This window comes from Micropterus dolomieu, linkage group LG08 (genome assembly GCF_021292245.1).
Source record: "Micropterus dolomieu isolate WLL.071019.BEF.003 ecotype Adirondacks linkage group LG08, ASM2129224v1, whole genome shotgun sequence".
In the NCBI taxonomy this organism is placed as follows: Eukaryota; Metazoa; Chordata; class Actinopteri; order Centrarchiformes; family Centrarchidae; genus Micropterus; species Micropterus dolomieu.
In genome coordinates, this window is record NC_060157.1 from 11782502 (window position 1) to 11799883 (window position 17382).

At 39.2% G+C, this 17382-nt stretch overlaps 1 protein-coding gene across 5 annotated transcripts in view; it reads left to right on the plus strand.

Annotated features, from left to right (window-relative positions):
• Nucleotides 1–17382, plus strand: part of LOC123974933 (cadherin-4-like) — a 259907-nt gene that overhangs the window by 104411 nt on the left and 138114 nt on the right. The gene's annotated exons all lie outside the window — the stretch shown is intronic.

Consider the following 17382-nt stretch of genomic DNA (forward strand, 5'->3'; position numbering starts at 1 on the left):
GAGCCGTGTGTTTATAGAAAAATTAATGCATTGAAGTTAACTCTGAGAATTTAGTCAATCTATTTTCTTAACACAACGCTGTCAATGTCGGAGACGGACATGTTAATGTTAGATTACAGCTGGCTTGTCATTGTCGAGGTTGACATGCTGTACATAGCTGCTAACGACTGCACTGTCCTTCTCCCCGCCACGCGTGCGCAACCCCAGTTTCATGGTAATTATGTGGGAAACACTGTACTGTTCATTAACAGATGTTTCTGGTGATTTTTTCTTAAAGCTAATAAGCCTGTTTCTTCCATGCTGGCATTTCACTGACTTGCTGCAACGTAACACTGCCCCCTGGCGATCAGATCGCCAATCGGTGATCAAGTAGCCATTATCAGACGATATGAAAATAGAGACGATCGCCCAACACTAGTTTGTTGTGCTTCTGTGTCCAGGTTTGGGGACATTTATTTTTTGCAGCAGCAGTTTAACATGGAGAAAATTGATAGCTATTGGAGGTTGCTGTCTCCTCTGTTATATCTCAATTGTTGATTTTGGGTTTACTGTATCACCCCCAAAATGTGTTAATTCTCTCTATTATCTTGTCTTTTTGTATTTTCAGGGAGTCATTCTTTCAGGCCCCTCTGTCAGTTTTTTTTATGTCATCTTTTTATTTTATTTTATTGAAACGTCTCCCTGCTTGTTGTTGTGAGCAGTGTGAGGGGGCTAATTGCATTTCCAGCAACCTTGTTAATGACAATGTTGTAATGGCTTTCAGCTATTATTGAATTGACTTTCAACATTGCCATTTTAGTTTACACAACTGCCATTTGCTTAAAAGCTTTGCCTTTGTACTTCTGGACAAGCTGGCATGGTTTAATATGTGCATGTGATAACAGGTTTAATGCTGTGAATAAAATGAGTTTCCAGAGACTTCATGGGGGCAGATTTTTCAAGTGTGTTTTGGCTCGTGGTGCAGTGCATATTATTTTATGGAGTGTGCAGGTGTCACTGTTGTTTGTCAATAGAAATTGCACTTGGGGGAAATAAAGCCTAAAAGTACCAAAAGTCCATTAGAAGAGGGTTGTGTTTATTTATTCACAGCTAGATTAGATTTATTTTATTTCTGAAGAAATGCCATGACTTTTCCTGTATATAACTATGAACTGAAACAAATATTTTTAAGTAAGTAGAGTTTATTGTAATAGTTGACAATATTTATAATTCTAAAGTGTTAGTACATTCGTTCTCATTTCTGCTGTGTTTTCACAATGCATGTCCATCAGCTTCTATTAAAACATCTATTTTTCTGTGCCCACCATCACTAACCGCACTTATACGTGATACTAATACACAAATGCATGGTTCTTCCACCTCTTTGGCTGAGTGTTTCTTTGTGCCAGCATATATGCACAACCATACACACACACAAGTACTGAATCAAAAAAAATCATGGTATCATCAAATGTATGACTAAAGTTCAATGCAATAAACCACGAAAAAGAGTGGGGATCAAACTGAAATAATGACTGCTTTTATCACTCTATGGCTCCTCCAAAACAATCTGAGATGGTTCGGAAAGAAGCAGTTCAAGATCTCACGTCCCTCCCACGCTGCCTCATTCTTTGCTTCCTTCAGTTATTGATGAAAGCAAAGAGCTCTTACTGATGATAAGTGCACAGTAAATATGTCTTCATTTTACCTTTTTACTAAGCGGCCGCTGAGATTCAGAATAGATGTTATCTTTATATATACGGCCACGCTTTGAGATGTGCATAAAAAAGAGAAATCTAATAAAACTTGAAGGCTATCAATATATTATTTTTCTTTATACTGGGCATGAAACGTTTATGTATGTGTCACGACCCATGTGTATGTGCAATTTTATATACGAGAATATTTGTTTGTGTGTATCTGTGTGTGTTTTTGTGAGGGTGTACTACCTTATGGTAAGTGTGTGTGCGTATGTGCGTGTGTGTGTGTGTGTGTGATTGACAGTGGTGTCTGTTGGGTGACAGTGTGACGGAGTGTGCTGATCCCTCAGCTGGCCCTGCATCACTACATTTCTCCTCTATCCTACTTCACTTCCTTCATCTCTAACTCTGTATTTATCTTACTCTTCATTCCACCGGGCAAAATACATCTTGGTTGTCTTAAGTTCCTGTCTTTTTGTTGTCCTCAAATTGTTTTATCGCTATTAGCCATCCCACCATCTCAGTCTAATCCTTCTCTCTCATTCATTATCACCACGGGAGTGCTACAGTTTTCCCTGCAGAGGACAGCAGAGAGAGCATAAAGTCATCATAGAACTGGATAGTTTTTCCCTCTTCAGCTTTGCACACTGGTTTTGTACCAGAGTTTAGATCAATAGAGAGAATAAGAGAGAAAAAACATGTAATTGTCAGAGCCAAAACACCACCAGGATCCACCAGTTTTCCAACATCACAAATGTTGCATCTGAGTTCCAGGACTCATTCACTTGATCTGTTGATGTTGAACTGTTGTCTGCTTGGCTCTTTCTTTCTAACTGACTAACCATTCTTTCCACATGCTGGGCAATTTAAGGCTTCACTGATAAGTTGATGGGCCTCAGGTGTGTCCAGGTCTAAAGCCACATTTATTCTTCTGCATCAGGGCATTGCAGAGGCCTCCTGAGGTACTGTCAGATAATTCAAAACGATGACGGTTATAAGCATAAATGATTGATTTGAATGCAATTTTAACTAGGGGAATGTGACCTATGAAAGTAATGTCAAGAGATCAACTAGACTTATCACTAGTTGTGTTTCCATCAACGTTTTTTATGCACATTTTGAAGTATCGCATTTGAAAAGGTTGATGGAAACAGCAAAATAAAATAAAAAAACTAACTCAGTTTCGCAAAAAACTTTTTACACTCCACTTTGGTGTTTTTTGCCTTAAATGGGAGATGGAAACACGCTTGCCGAATAAGTACTAATGTAGCGAACATGTAACTCATTACTGATCAGCTGTTTCCACTGTTGGCGTCTTCCTGGATGTTCCCATAACGCGCGGAAGCATGGCTGATAGCAACTTGCCCACTTGAAGCATATTTCTGAAGACTTCTCTCCATTTTTGTCAGACCCATAGTCTTTAGGTCCATGCGATTGGTTTTGTTTTTGGTTTGGAACCTCTGATTCTTGTTTATTACAGCCATGCTTAAAGGTCCAGTGTGTAATATTTCTGAGGCTCTATTGACAGAAATACAATATAAGATCCATAACTATGTTTTCAGTGGTGTATTAAGCCCTTACATAATGAACCATTATATTTTTTTTTACCTTAGAATGAGACATTTATATCTACATAACCGCGGGGACCCCCTTCTATGGAGGTTGCTGTATTTTGTCGTCATGTTTCTACCGTAGCCGTCAACGAACAAACAGCGCTACAGAGCGCATTTTGTCATCACGGCGTTCTCCTTCTGCTTGTGTAATTCCTGTAGCGTAGATGCCCATCACTAAATTGAATACATATAAAGAAGAAAAAGAGGGACTAATAATAATAGTAATATACAGTCTCCGAGAAGTCTTCTGGTTTATTAGAAGTAAGAAGAGAAGAGACATTTGGACAACTGAAGGACCACATGTGTTACTTAGCACGAGAGCCGACAGCAAGACGGAATCGGGACAAACAGCTGGCGGCAGAAATCACGGATTTTATGGATTTTCTCTGGTGGAAGGCTATATTGTGGGACAGATGTTTTCTAAGTGGTGCTGAAGTTGTCTGTTTTCTGCTGGAAAGGTAATTAACTTTGTTTGTCAGACTTTAGCGATGCAAATGAAAACTGTTGGTTGAGAGCTTTAGCTATTAGTTGGCGGTAATCACAGAGAGCCATGACATGTTTCCCCTGTCAGTGGTGTGAAATATGGATTAATTTCATGGTGCCTACTTATTCTCCAGCCTGTGGTTTGGCTTTACCGGTTACTTAGCGAGACAATCAGCTGATCAGTAACGTTAATTGGCAATAAAACTGTAACGTTAGCTTAGAGCATGGAATGCATGACATCAGCCAGCTAAACTTTTACTGACTGGTAGAAAAACATTTATTGTTAGTTGGATTGGTTTATTCTCCAGCGCTGTGCTTTTGTGGTGTTATGTTAGTTGGATTAATTTCATGTAGTTACACTCTCTCACTCTGTTTTGGCTTTGTAAGTTGGTGAGAATCAGCTGATTGCTAATTGGTAATAAAACGACAGCTTCCAGGAACGAAGTTCAGATCAGCCAGCTAAACTTTGAAAAAATATGTAGTTGGATTGTAATTTCATGTAGTTTGTCTCCAGCGCTCTGTTATGGCTTTGTTACGTGGACAAAAATTATGCAGTTACCTTCCTGAGACAGATGATGAATATTATTAGTAATGCAACAGTAACAGCAGGGAAGCTCAGCAGCTAAACTTCATATTTTACTGCCCTGGTGGAAAACATGTATTTCTTTTTAATGCTAATGGTGATGTATAACAAGACTGTGTGCCTATCAAGTGACCAATAATACATACTTTCCAAATTTGCATTAAAAAATGTTATAGGATATTGCATCCCACTGTGCACACAAATATGTAATTTGTACTTTCACATGCTAAATGCCCATTAAAATGTTGCACCGTTTTACCACAAGCAGAAATTATGGAAATTATGGACAGTACTACTTTGTGTTTCTGTTGTATTTCAAAAAATTCAAAGACATTATGGTAATATTTGCATGCTTATCTAATTAAGCAAAGTGAGAGGAGTCTTGATCCTCACCAGCCAATGCCTTTGTAAACTTCATGTATTATGTGGTTTATAATGGGCTGTGGTGCACAAACAGTGAGGCTTACATTGTCCTGATATCTGTCAGTGGTCATACTTGATGCACTAGATGTGATAGTGTTTGAGAATTTCTTCATTTACTTTGGTATGTTAGTCCAGATGAGCCAACCTTCCCAAGATATAAAATAATGTAAAATAATGTAAAAGTAAAATAATACAGGAGTATGATACATCATGTAGCACTTAATTTCTTCATGTGGCGGTTGTTTATTAATGAAAAAGTAATAATAATATTCACCAAATTCATTTGGTTAATTTATATAATTTCTTAACACATCTATCTAAAGAAACCTAATTTCTTGAATGGCAATCTCTTTTATCTCATAGATGACATCTTTGTCCTGTCTCAGGCACCGTAGCTAATACTGCTCGCTTGGGTAGGGGAGTGGGGGTGCAATTCACAATCCTCACCGCTAGATATCACTAGAACTTACACAGTGAACCTTTAACGTCAACTAACTAATGTAACTACGCTTTGCTTAGCCGAGTTATTCACTCTAAACCAGCTGATGGAAACACGCCTGATTTCAAAAGTTTGCTTAAAATTTGCATGACAATTACATGGAAACTCTAAATTGGTTAGTACAGACACCAGCTTCCAGAGAGCACACAAACCAAACAACATTTAAATATAATGCCGACTTGTCAACAAGTTACACACGTACATTAAGTTAATTAGCGAAGTCATTGGTGGCGTTTTTCAACCTGTGAAAGTAAAAGATAAATAAAAAGCTACCTGAATGCTTTGTACACTGATGCGGGGTTAACAGGAACAGGGCAGGTAAAAGGTACAGGGAGGACATTTAGGTACGACACTCTTGACAAAATAAACACTTGCACAGGCTCCCCCCAGTGATGTGTTTTATCATCTTTGTTATATCTTGATATCTTATACACAAATCCCTGCACTAGCCCATTCCCTAATAGTGGCACTTTATTAAGTAGGCAGACTGCCTTGGTGAGCCTCTTATTTGGGAGGAGGAGCATGGACAGTTTTTGGAAATTGCTGTGAGAAGTCAAAGCTTTTCCTAAACACCTCTAAAACAAATGAAATGCCCATTGATTTTAGAAAGCTGCAAACCTCTAACCCGACTTTTATCAATGCTGAGCCAATTACTTTGGCATTGTGCTCGACCATAAGCTTAAATAGGACCTGTGGACTAATCTCCTAAGCACTAAGACACAATAAAGAATGTACTTCTTAAAGCTATCCTTTAATGTCCACACCAAAATGCTCCAAACATATACTGTGCTTTTATTGAAAGTGTTTTAACCTTCTTCTGCTGGCTTGGCAATGCTACTGAGGCACAGAAAAACTGTTGCAACCACCATCAAACTGCTAGGGTTTACGTTATCAAGTTTGGAATGCATCAACAGAGATGATTTAGAAAGCAAACAACATTGTGGGTGACCAGTGGCGCCGCCTTGCCACCTCATTTGAATTGTTGCCATGTTGGCAACGATATTGCCCCCTTCAAAACACTAAAAATAGATCCAAGTTTTCATTTGTTCCAAAAGCCAATACGTTTTTAAACAGGTAATGCACTGGCAGGAATGCTCCATGCCCCCATAGAGCAGCTTTGCAGCAGTAGGCAGGTTTTAGGTGGACAAAGTGGAGTCGAATCCCAGGACTATAATTAAATGCCAAGAGTCTTCTTTTCATTAGCCAAACATGTTTTTTGTGATCTAGGTAGCAAAGCCAGTTCCATTTAAAATATACCTACCTTTGCTGCATATCATAAAGTATGGAAGAATGTAAGCACACATTTCTTTGGGTATACATAAATAGACAACATTGCCTGAATAAATTCCTACAACAGAAGCTACAATGGCAGGACCACTTGAAAACCTTGACAGAGAAGACCAAATCTGGCTTTAACATCCAATAGGCTGCAGCACTCAGGGTGGTTTGTGTTTTCCTTCACCATCCTCACCCTTCTCAAGCCCGGTAGCTGCCCTCAGCTCTTTAGGCATTCAGGTAGCAGCCACTGTTGCTCTTTTGCTGGCCTACTTTTGTAACACTACAGGTGCTTCAGTTTTGCTAATAAAAACACAATGAAAGCAAATTGTTACATTCTGCTATGTTTCAGACACGGGAAAAGTTTTTTTTTGCCCAGATGCAGACACATGCAAGGAGGAGGTATTGTTTACGGGATTTATTAAACAAACACTGCATCTATCGGTTAGTTTGTGTTATTGTTTGGCTTTGGCAAAAACACCCAAATCACACAATAACACAAACACAGTCATTGGCAAAAACATACACTTCAGTGGTGATGGGGCACACTTTGCCACAAGGATTACGTTGCAGGCCTGTTTTGCTGCTACCAACTGACGCACGCTCACTCAATACTGGACCAATAATAAAATAAATATGTTGTCCGAATTACTAACATAGACACAAAAACATTGGAAAATGAGGTCCAGGTTGAAAAATATTGAAGTCAGCCTTAAACCTTGACTTGACCTTATTTAAACCTGTCAGTCTGATGTGACTTTGCCACTTCAGTGAATTGCATGTGAACTGCACCAAAATGGCTTGTGTACATGCATCTCCGTAAGTCTTATCACACACATCTAGTTGTGTGGAATTTAAGCACAAAGAGTTCCACATGATTGGCTTCACCCGCTGCATCTTCCAACATTCTGGAAGAAAGACAAAATAATGAATGTATAAATAAATTATTTTCTTTACAGTGAAAATGCCTTGTGTGTAAGGACAAGCTGTTTTTTGGGGGGTTTTTTTGCAGCCACATAGTGTTTCAGGTTTCTGTATGTGATTAACATGTTATGCATAGGTCAATGTTTAATTGCTATAGAGGGAAAAAGAAGAGCACAATGCTATGTAGTTTCACTTACATATCAGTATCAATTTTATTTTATTTTATAGCACACTTAAAACAACCAAGGTTGACCAAGGTGCTTTACACCAGTAACAGTAATTACAAAGTAAAAGTACAGCAATAAAACATTAATTAGAATATACAGCATATGATATATAACTATATTAAAATCGCCAAGGATAATAATTATCTTAACTTGAAGGAAATGCCAAAGAAAAGTGATTAACAATTAAATTAAAGCGTTGGAGTTGGGGCGGTTCTGATATGGAATGGCAGGTTGTTCCACAGGTTAGGGAACAGCTATACCAAAGGCTCAATAGCCTATGGTTTTGAGCTTGCTTTTTGGTGCATCCAGGAGGAGGAGATTGGCAGATCTCAGCACTCTAGCTGGAGTATAAATGTGAAGAAACTCCGCAAAGTAAATCGGCACCAAGCCATTAATGACATGTAATGCTATAAGTTTAGTCTAATAAATGAAATGATAAAGCTTTGTATATTGATTTGAGATTTGAAAATTTAGTGTGTCTTCATACCTAAAATAAAGGGCTGTTCTGCGTCAAAATCTGCAATGACATATTGTGCTGTTGTCCACTTTACTTCAGTTGCTTTTTTTATATTGCTTCCTGTTCCTGGAAATGTGTAAATATGTGTTCATACTGCCGGTTTTTCTGACTGAGTTAGACTAAAAGCATTGCCCTTTAGACCTTACCAACTCATAGTTTATTGAGCTTTTTGTCTTTTTTTAAGTTAACATTAATAGGAGCATTTTAGCATTAAATTTAATTCCAGTGTGCTCTGACTGAATGAATAGGTTGAAGATGCACAATCTAGCCTGAGGCCTGTGTCATTCTTTGTCTCATGCTCAAATCTAATCTTTATTATTAAGCTTTTATAGAGAAGTGCACCGAGGAAGAAAATAAAAGCATTTGTTATGCATGTGTGTATGTGCTTCAGACAGAGATTATTGCATAGAAAATTATTTTGTTGAATAATTTATTGCAACATGAGCTCCGAATGAAAATGTAGATTGCATGATGGTGAAATAATGACATACAGCTGTTAAACCTTCAGATACTTTAGTTGTCTCGGTGTGGACAGACTCCCTACCTCCATCTTCTCTTTCATCCTTTAACTCCAGCATATGTATGGCTAACTAACTTAATAGCGTCCTTTGCTGTGGTAGCATCCGGTTTGACGTTTTATCTAATCTTTATATAATCTATCTAATGTTAAAGCCTAGTGTTTGGGTTCTAAAAACTAATAAGAAAAAATAATAAGAATTACATTAACACTTAATGCGTATAGGACCTGATCATAATTTGAATGGCAGGGTTATAAAAAGAAGAAAGCTACATCTTCACCAGGCTACCACTCATTTGGTGCAGTAACAAAAGTAATTGGAAACAGTTTGTTGTTGGTGCTGTCTTTGTTTTGACTTGGAAGCTTTCTGTCAGAATTTGCAGTGCGTGTATGTGTGTTTGTGTGCGGTGATTATGAAACACATGTCAATATTTTATTTCCTTCAGGATATTAAGCAATGTTTTAAGAGAGTGTCACCTGCAAAATATCTATTGGATAGAGTACCGTCTTTGTCACTGTTTTTCACACAAACAATATCTTTGATCACTGTTAGATTTATGAAAGCAGTGCACAGGATGGGGGTTGATTCAAGAGTAATAGCATGAGGGTTTTATAGCCACATTATATATAATGGACACTCTACTACACTATTGTGTCTTTTTGAATACTGTAATCAGGCTAACCAAAGCTTAGATGCTCATCATGGCTGATTCACTGAAATAAAGAGAGATCCAACAACACACATCATAGGAGTATTTTGTAGTGCAGTATAATCAGACATTATGTTAGTGGCCTTGACAAAATGGGTTGACTTGCAGACAAGTGAGGACGCCACAGTAACAGTAAGTGTTTCAGTCTTGTAATCATCTACTTCCCCTTCTCTCTGTCTCTCCTTTCATTTTTCTACTCCAAGGTATATTGTTTGCTTTGTGTATTATACAAAACATGTATCCATTATTTTTGTGCTTATTATCCAGCCAGATGTCAGATACTCTATGAGCTACTTGCCATGACTGTACCTTCTGAGAGGAAACAATGGGAAGAGGTGATGAAGAGAAAGGCGTCAAGAAAATAGGTACCAAATAAAGATAGGTCAAGGGTAGGCTAACGAGAGAAAGAAAATAAAAATGGGGGACAGGAATGTAAAAAAAGAGAAATCTCCTGTGGACAGCTGTGGGGGAGGTTAAAAAGGGCAAAGTAGATGGTGAAGAGGATGGAGGGTGCCACTACTTCTCATCCACTGTCTGATCTGTGGGTGGCAGTGATGACTGATGGAGAACCACTCTAACTGAAGGTCATATCCGAAGCCCTGCCATTTTAGACTGCCACTGTCGCAGGGGAAAGGATAAATAAAGCTCAGACTGTCGTGTTTATTCACCCCGCTTCCTCTGTTGCTTTGACGACGGAGGACGGAGAGACAGAAAAGATGAGGCAGGTGGAAGAAGAAATGCCAATAGATGATTCAGAGTTATCTAAGTAGGATTTATCTTATCATACTTCATTCACACACTGACACTAATATTCAATGTTAATAACAAAGACTTGATCCTCCTTGTTATTCTGTCTCCCATCGTTTAATATACAAGTGAAGCTTCACATCACAGATTGTGTAAATGCATTCCTGTTATTTAATGATTTGTCATTCCTCCAGACATTGCTACAATAGGGACAGTGAGTGATGGAAATGAAAGGATAGCTTTCCTTCTAATCCAGCTAAGCAGGATTTTGGTTATCAGTGCGATTATTTTTAAAAAAGTGAACAGACAACGGTAGCAATTACATAACCATTTGTCATCAAATCATGTACAGCCCAAATAGGGTGAAACTAATTCCTGGAGGAAAATAAACTACAGCAGAAAGCATGTTTCTGAGTTCCGTTTGCCCAGATTGTCACAAGGCTTAAGGACAGCAGTCTGTCACTGCTCCAATGTCCCTCCAGTCTGGCTTGGACACAGAGCTATTCGTCTGGCGCTGGAACCAGAGCTGGAGCTGGAGGTTCAGACGGGGTTGTTATCCCCCAGGCAGGGCACAATTCTCATGGCCAGACGACCTCGCTGCCCAGACTCTAATATCTGATCAAGAACCATCTGCTGAGGCTGCCAGAGCCCACACACTCCCCATTCCCATGACCTCTCCAAGGAGAGCCCAATGGGATATCAAGCTATTAGCGGGCTATTAGAATGATTCTGATCACCATTTAAAAGGAAATGCAGCACAACAAAATGATATTATCATCACAGGGATGCCATTTTCAGTATTGAAGTATTGAATATATTTTCACTAAATATTAGAATTTTCCAGTTGGTATTTTTATCCCTTCAGATTGGTCCTGTTGACATAGATAGATGCCAACACTTATGGCACACAATAATGCAATCACCATGGAATAATTTTCTTTTCCGCAAAGAACAGCTTTTGTAAATTCATGCCCAGTAGTGAAATGCTGTCGTTATGATCTAGCAAAATGTTTATGTTACAGTGACACCATGTTTTTAGTGGACATGGATGAAAATAAGCATGCATGCATCACAGTAAGTATGTAGAAGGTGTCAAAAGTGCAGTTCACATGAAGTTTTAATGGCTTGTGTGAACAGTTTCTGTTCCTACTGTGTTTCGTGCAGCACCATTCGCCAGGCCCTGATAACAGTTGGTTAATGGGTAATGTGCCACACAAGAGTGATGCTGCACTTTCTGTTTTCATTTTGTTGCTGTAGTGCAGTAATTAATCCAGCTGAACCCTTTGTGCTCACAAAATAAATGCTTTCCATTTTCATTAATAGACAACTCATTAGTACATAATGAGCAAGAAGGCAGCACTCCCCGTGCTCCCTGTGCAGTACGTAGCAGATGAGCATGCGCTACACTCAGCTAATTAAAACCTAGGATTGTGTTCTGCCTTCTTGTTTTCTTCTGTGGAAAGTGCAGAGGGACGTGCTTTTAAAACATTTGTTTAATGAATTATGGTATGTAAGTGTTTTACATAGCAGAGAAAAAAAACAATACCAATACTCATTGTCATGTTCAGTATATTTATGTATCTGTATATATTAAATCCCGCCAACTTGAAGTTCTTCTTCCATCAATGGTTAAACACACAAAGGTTTAAATATGATGATTAAAAGCAGTGACAAGCTGACTGTATCTGTCTGGATAATGGTCTTTGGCTCTCAGTGAATTTTCATCTGGGCTGTAGTTTGAAGCATTCTGCTAAAGGTGACATCTTTCTGTTTCCCTCCAATCGCCATTTGTCACTGGTAAAATAACAGTGTAGCTGACTTTTTTCTTCAAGAGTTAAGGAGAAAAATCATCCACTAAGTACTACAAAGTGTACGACAGTCAGACATGGAACACAACCTATGTGCACTGTTGTAAGAACAATGTGGTTTAGGGTGGAAACATATGAATACTGTCTATACTATATCCTATATGATGTCATGTGGTTTATTTGACTCATTTGAGATGAGCTGCACCATCACTTAGTCCTTCTAGAATCATTAACATCCAGGTCAGTAGTCACAACTGACTGGTGTCACCATCCATCACATAGTAGCCTCTTTCGTTCATAACTTTAACTGATGGGCTGTCACTGTTAACCAGTGAGCGTGATTAAGAGACCGAACAGCTACAGTGTTGGAATTTATCCTAATTACATTATTGAGATGAATTATCAATAGTGGTTATTCATCTGAAAGCAGCCGCATTTGTTTCCACTGCAGTCTGCTCACTTCAGAGCACACTATATTCCATACTTACAGCTACATATATGAATATACTTACATTTGTGTGTCATACTCGCACAGTAATGATATATTCAAAAAAGCACACTTGCACTGCCTTCCAGTGATGATATGGTTTTCGTTTGTCTTGATGAAGTGATGATTAGCTGTAAGGATTCCTCACTTCATGATGGGGATAAAAATCGAACCCAATTTCTGGCTGTAATTAAAACTATTCCCAAAGCGAACTGCTGGAAGGCCACAACTTTAAGAGGTCAATAGAAGACAGGTTTCCAATGGCAGTCTAATTCAATCAGTCTAGGATGTATAATGTGTGTTAAGGATCAGAGGGTGATTACTTAACACCCGCATACATTTGCAGTACCAGAGAGCCAGCATGCATCTACACCTGTAGGTCTGACTTCTCATCATCTGTATTGGACCTTCTGCATTACATGGTGTCTGTGGGTTGAATTTAACTTATACTGTCTCTAAAAATTTTTATGTGAATTAAATAACTATTTTTGTTCTGTGTTCATATTACATTTTGTGCACTGAGTTTAATGACCCAAGAGCATCTGAGGATCTCTGAAATCCAACAGTTTAACCTTTAGAAATGCAGAGCAGCAATCAGACAATGAAATCTGTTTCCCTTAATTCCCGAACAGAGAATTTGAGTACCCTCATTTACAGTATATGACACACCTTCACCAGTGAAGAAAGGTATTTAAAAACAGGTCTGAAGCTACTGAAGCTGTCTGTTGTCTATTACTTGTCTGATTAGTTAGCACTGGTAATGTGCCAACATGAACCCTCTTGGTGACGCTGGTCTCCAATTGATGTTCACCACAGGGGCAGTGTTGAACCTTGTCATCTCTCAGTCAACATGTGGCATCATCCAACATCAGAAGCTGGCATATTAGCAGTAACTGCCAACTGTGTGCAAGAACCATTAATGATTCTTTCTTTTTATTTATGACCCTTCTTCAGATCCAGGGGTCTGGTGTAAGCGCATTTTCTGAGAATTTTAGTCATTGGTTTTATAGGCTGGCCTTACTGCGAGCATTCTATAATTCAAGCACCGCAACTTCTCCACCCGCTGCCATGCCTGATTAGCCATTAGGATCTCTAAAATTTCAAACTAAAGACATCATATTACTTCCTAAAGTCTAACGATAACAGGATACATGTTTACCTAAATGAATAATGAATTTTCTTAGTATCCTTCATCACTTTCTTCTCCTCTACCCCTTTCTTTCATCCTCTTTCAGTGAGAGGATACATTTCTGAGAGGTAAAGAAAAACAGTTGGGAGATGTTTATATCCTTATTTGTAAACGTATCGTCAAAACATAGCTTTTAGTGTCCTCAGGCATGCTTTTGGGCAGTGTTAACTTTACCAGACATGCATTCACACTTTGCAGTGGGAAACCTGTATTGACATATGGCCTATTTTACATAATACTCAAACCCACAGGAGTGCTGCTGTTGGTGCATGGCACATCAAAACGCCACTCACATATTAACTGCAAATTAGTCTCCAAATCCATATAAGCCACTGATAGCTGGGAAGAAATGCGGTAATCAATGACAGAGGCTTTCTTTAGCTCCCTAAACAGCAGAGTTATTTATGTAGGCTGAAACCAATCAGCATGGTGATCCGACCCAACAAGTTTTGGAGAGGGAAGTGCTTTTTTATGATTATTTATTATCACCAAGTGGGTGTGTGTTCATTATTTATCATTATCAAAACAGTGTTAATAGAGAGCATGTTACCACCTTTTTTTTCAAATTTCTCCCCTACCCAATATACACCCTTCAAAAACAATAAGGGAACTCTTAATCATCACAGTATAACATCAAGTCAATTAAACTTCAGGGATATCAATCTGTCCAGTTAGGAAGCATAAGAAATTGCGAATCAGTGTCACCTGTTTTGGTGCAAATGGAAGTAACAGGTGCACTGGAGAGGCAACAGCATGACAACCCCAAAAAGGGAATGGTTTTGCAGGTGGTAACCACAGACAATTGCTCTTTCCTTATCCTTCCTGACTGATTGTTCTCTAGTTTTGTGTTTTGCTAGTGTCCTTGTCACTACTGGTAGCATGAGGCGGTAACTGCAGCCCATTCAGGTTGCATATGTAGTCCAGCTCCTCCAGGATGGGACATCCATATGTGCCGTTGCAAGAAGGTTTGCTGTGTTTCCCAGCACAGTCTCAAGAGCATAGAGGAGATACCAAAGAGACGCCCCATTACATGAGGGGAGCTGGACAGGGATGTATAATGGGAATCAATCCAGCACTAGGACCAGTATCTGCTCCTTTGTGCAAGGAGGAACAGGGGAAGCAATGCCAGATCCCTACAAAATTACCTTCAGCAGGCTACGAGTGTGCATGTTTTTGACCAAACTATCAGAAACTGACTGTATGAGAGTGGCATGAGGGCCTGATTTGTGCTCACAGCCTAGCACCGTGCAGCTCAGTTGGCATTTGCCGGAGAACACCAGAATTGGCAGGTCCGCCATTGGCGCCCCATTCTTTTCAGAGATGAGACCAGGTTCTCACTGATCACATGTGACAGATGTAAACGAGCCTGGAGACGCCGTGGCAGACTTATGCTGCCTGCATCATCATCCAGCATGAGCGGTTTGGCGGTGGGTCAGTGACGGTCTGGTGAGGCATATCCTTGGAGGGTCGCACAGACCTCCACATGTTAGCCAACAGTATCCTGACTGCTGTTGAAATCCTCAGAGCCATTGTCAGACCTTATGCTGGTGCAGTGGGCCCAGGTTTTCCCCGGTGTAGGACAATGCCTGGTCTCATGTGGCTAGAATGTGTAGTTCCTGGATGACGAAGGCATTGAAGCCACGGACTGGCTCTCACGTTCCCCAGACCTGAATCCAATTGAGATCCCCTGGGATGTTGTGCATTCATCTATCCAACACCATCACTGTTCAGGAGCTCACTCATGCCCTGATCCAGGTCTGGGGGGGGGGGGGATCTCCCAGGACACCAGGCACCATCTCATCAGGAGCATGCCTAGACGTTGGGAGTGCATACTGGCACGTGGGGGTCATACACACTACTGAGTCACAGCCCTCAATGGGTTTGTGATTTTGGTTTCCATTGTAACGTCATTTTGTTCTCAACTAATTAACTAGTTGAATTACTTCATTCATCAAGACCGGATGTGTGATTTAAGTGTTCCCTTAATTTTTTTTGAGCAATATATTAAAATAATGTGCAATGAGAGAAAGTAACACATGTAATGACACCCTGCTATTTACGGCAAGTAACTGTGTGTAGTGGAAATTACTTAATCCTTTATTTAGATAATGCCTTTTAATATTAAAATAAAATTTCAGTTAAGTGTTTAGTCTTTCCAAGCTCTTTTCCAGAAAGCTTCATCTACTCATTGTTATGTGCAGTGTATCCACTGTGCTGTGTTTTACTCAAATTATGTTAAACTGATTCTCAGCAATAGAGTTAAAAATAACCAGTAAAATATTTTGTACAGCAGCGTTTTTTTTTTGCTGATCTCTTAATATGCTGCAGAAATCCACCTTTAAGTGCATGTAAATCATGAGAGGTGCTGGAATAAATTAAATGCCTGTCTACTGTCCACCAGTTACCTGTCACGGTTGCTGTCTTAGTCACACAGATTTATAAGACTTGTAGTTTTGGTTTTCATTATAATTCCTGTAATCCTCAACTTCACTGACACATCCAAAGTGTTTTACACAATAGTTTTTTTGTTAAATTCACAGACATTCGACAATGTGAATTCACAGATTATAGTCTGGCACAGACTCTGCTGATCTTTTTGACTTTGGTTATGTTTTGACTTTCAACTGATAAGCTATAGGCTGTATACTGTCCCATTTGAATGTTCAGCACAAGTTTAAAACAGTTACCGAAAGCAAACACTTCTCCAAAGACCCGTATTTTATTTTACATGGGTTAGTTTACCACTGTTAAATGCTTAAGCACTTGAAATTAATGAATAATTCTCATTGCAGGTGGATTTACCCTGCCCTATATATGTGATGTTTTCACTATCTTAGGTAGATGTTGAAAATTTTGAATGCAACAGTCACGTATGCTGGTCACCACAGACAAAGCAGGTAGTCTAAAACTCTACTTTTCTCTCTTTTTGTCTTTTTCTGAAACTGTTTCATAATCTTTGGGATATTGATAATTACTCAAAATTAGCTTTCCCATTTTTGGAGACAGTCTATTTGCACTACTACCACTTGCCAGAACATTTCTATTTGACATACTGTAGTCTTTTTTTAACATAACAAACGACAAACAAGGAGGATATGGGCCAGTAATTGCTGCATGTTGGGTAATATTTTATCGTCTATGCGGTTGTGAGACAGTGATGAAAGTTTGTAAGCCTTTGGGGGTGAGAAGGAAATGGACCAAGGATTTTCTTTTAGTGATAAGGTTGACTGTGCTGGGCTGTGAGAGTGCTTCACTAACTAATTATTTGAAGCCTCCTCTCAGATTAGGGTAGACATGCAGAGCTTATAGACAGTCGCATAGCAGACAATCAGACCATGTAATAACCAGAGGGCCAATATTTGCTCAAATCCACTGTAACACCTCACAAAACAAAAGTGTGTAAAGCCCTAATGTTCAGTCCAATCCCACGCCACACTGCCTTGATAAACACAGACGCCACCCCACAATGGGCGCCATCTTTACTCTGGCAATTAGGCAGAGCTTTGGATTATCATTTCCTCTGCCCAGCACACCACAAATCCATCCGGATTCAATTATTCCCCTCCCATGTCTGTGGCCATTTGGGCTTTTTGGGAACATGGCCAGTGGAGAAATATAGTTCAACTGCTGAAAGTACAAAGTTATATAAAAAGAGTATTTCTTTTCTTTGTTTTATATTTATTCTGGCAATCCTGCCAGTT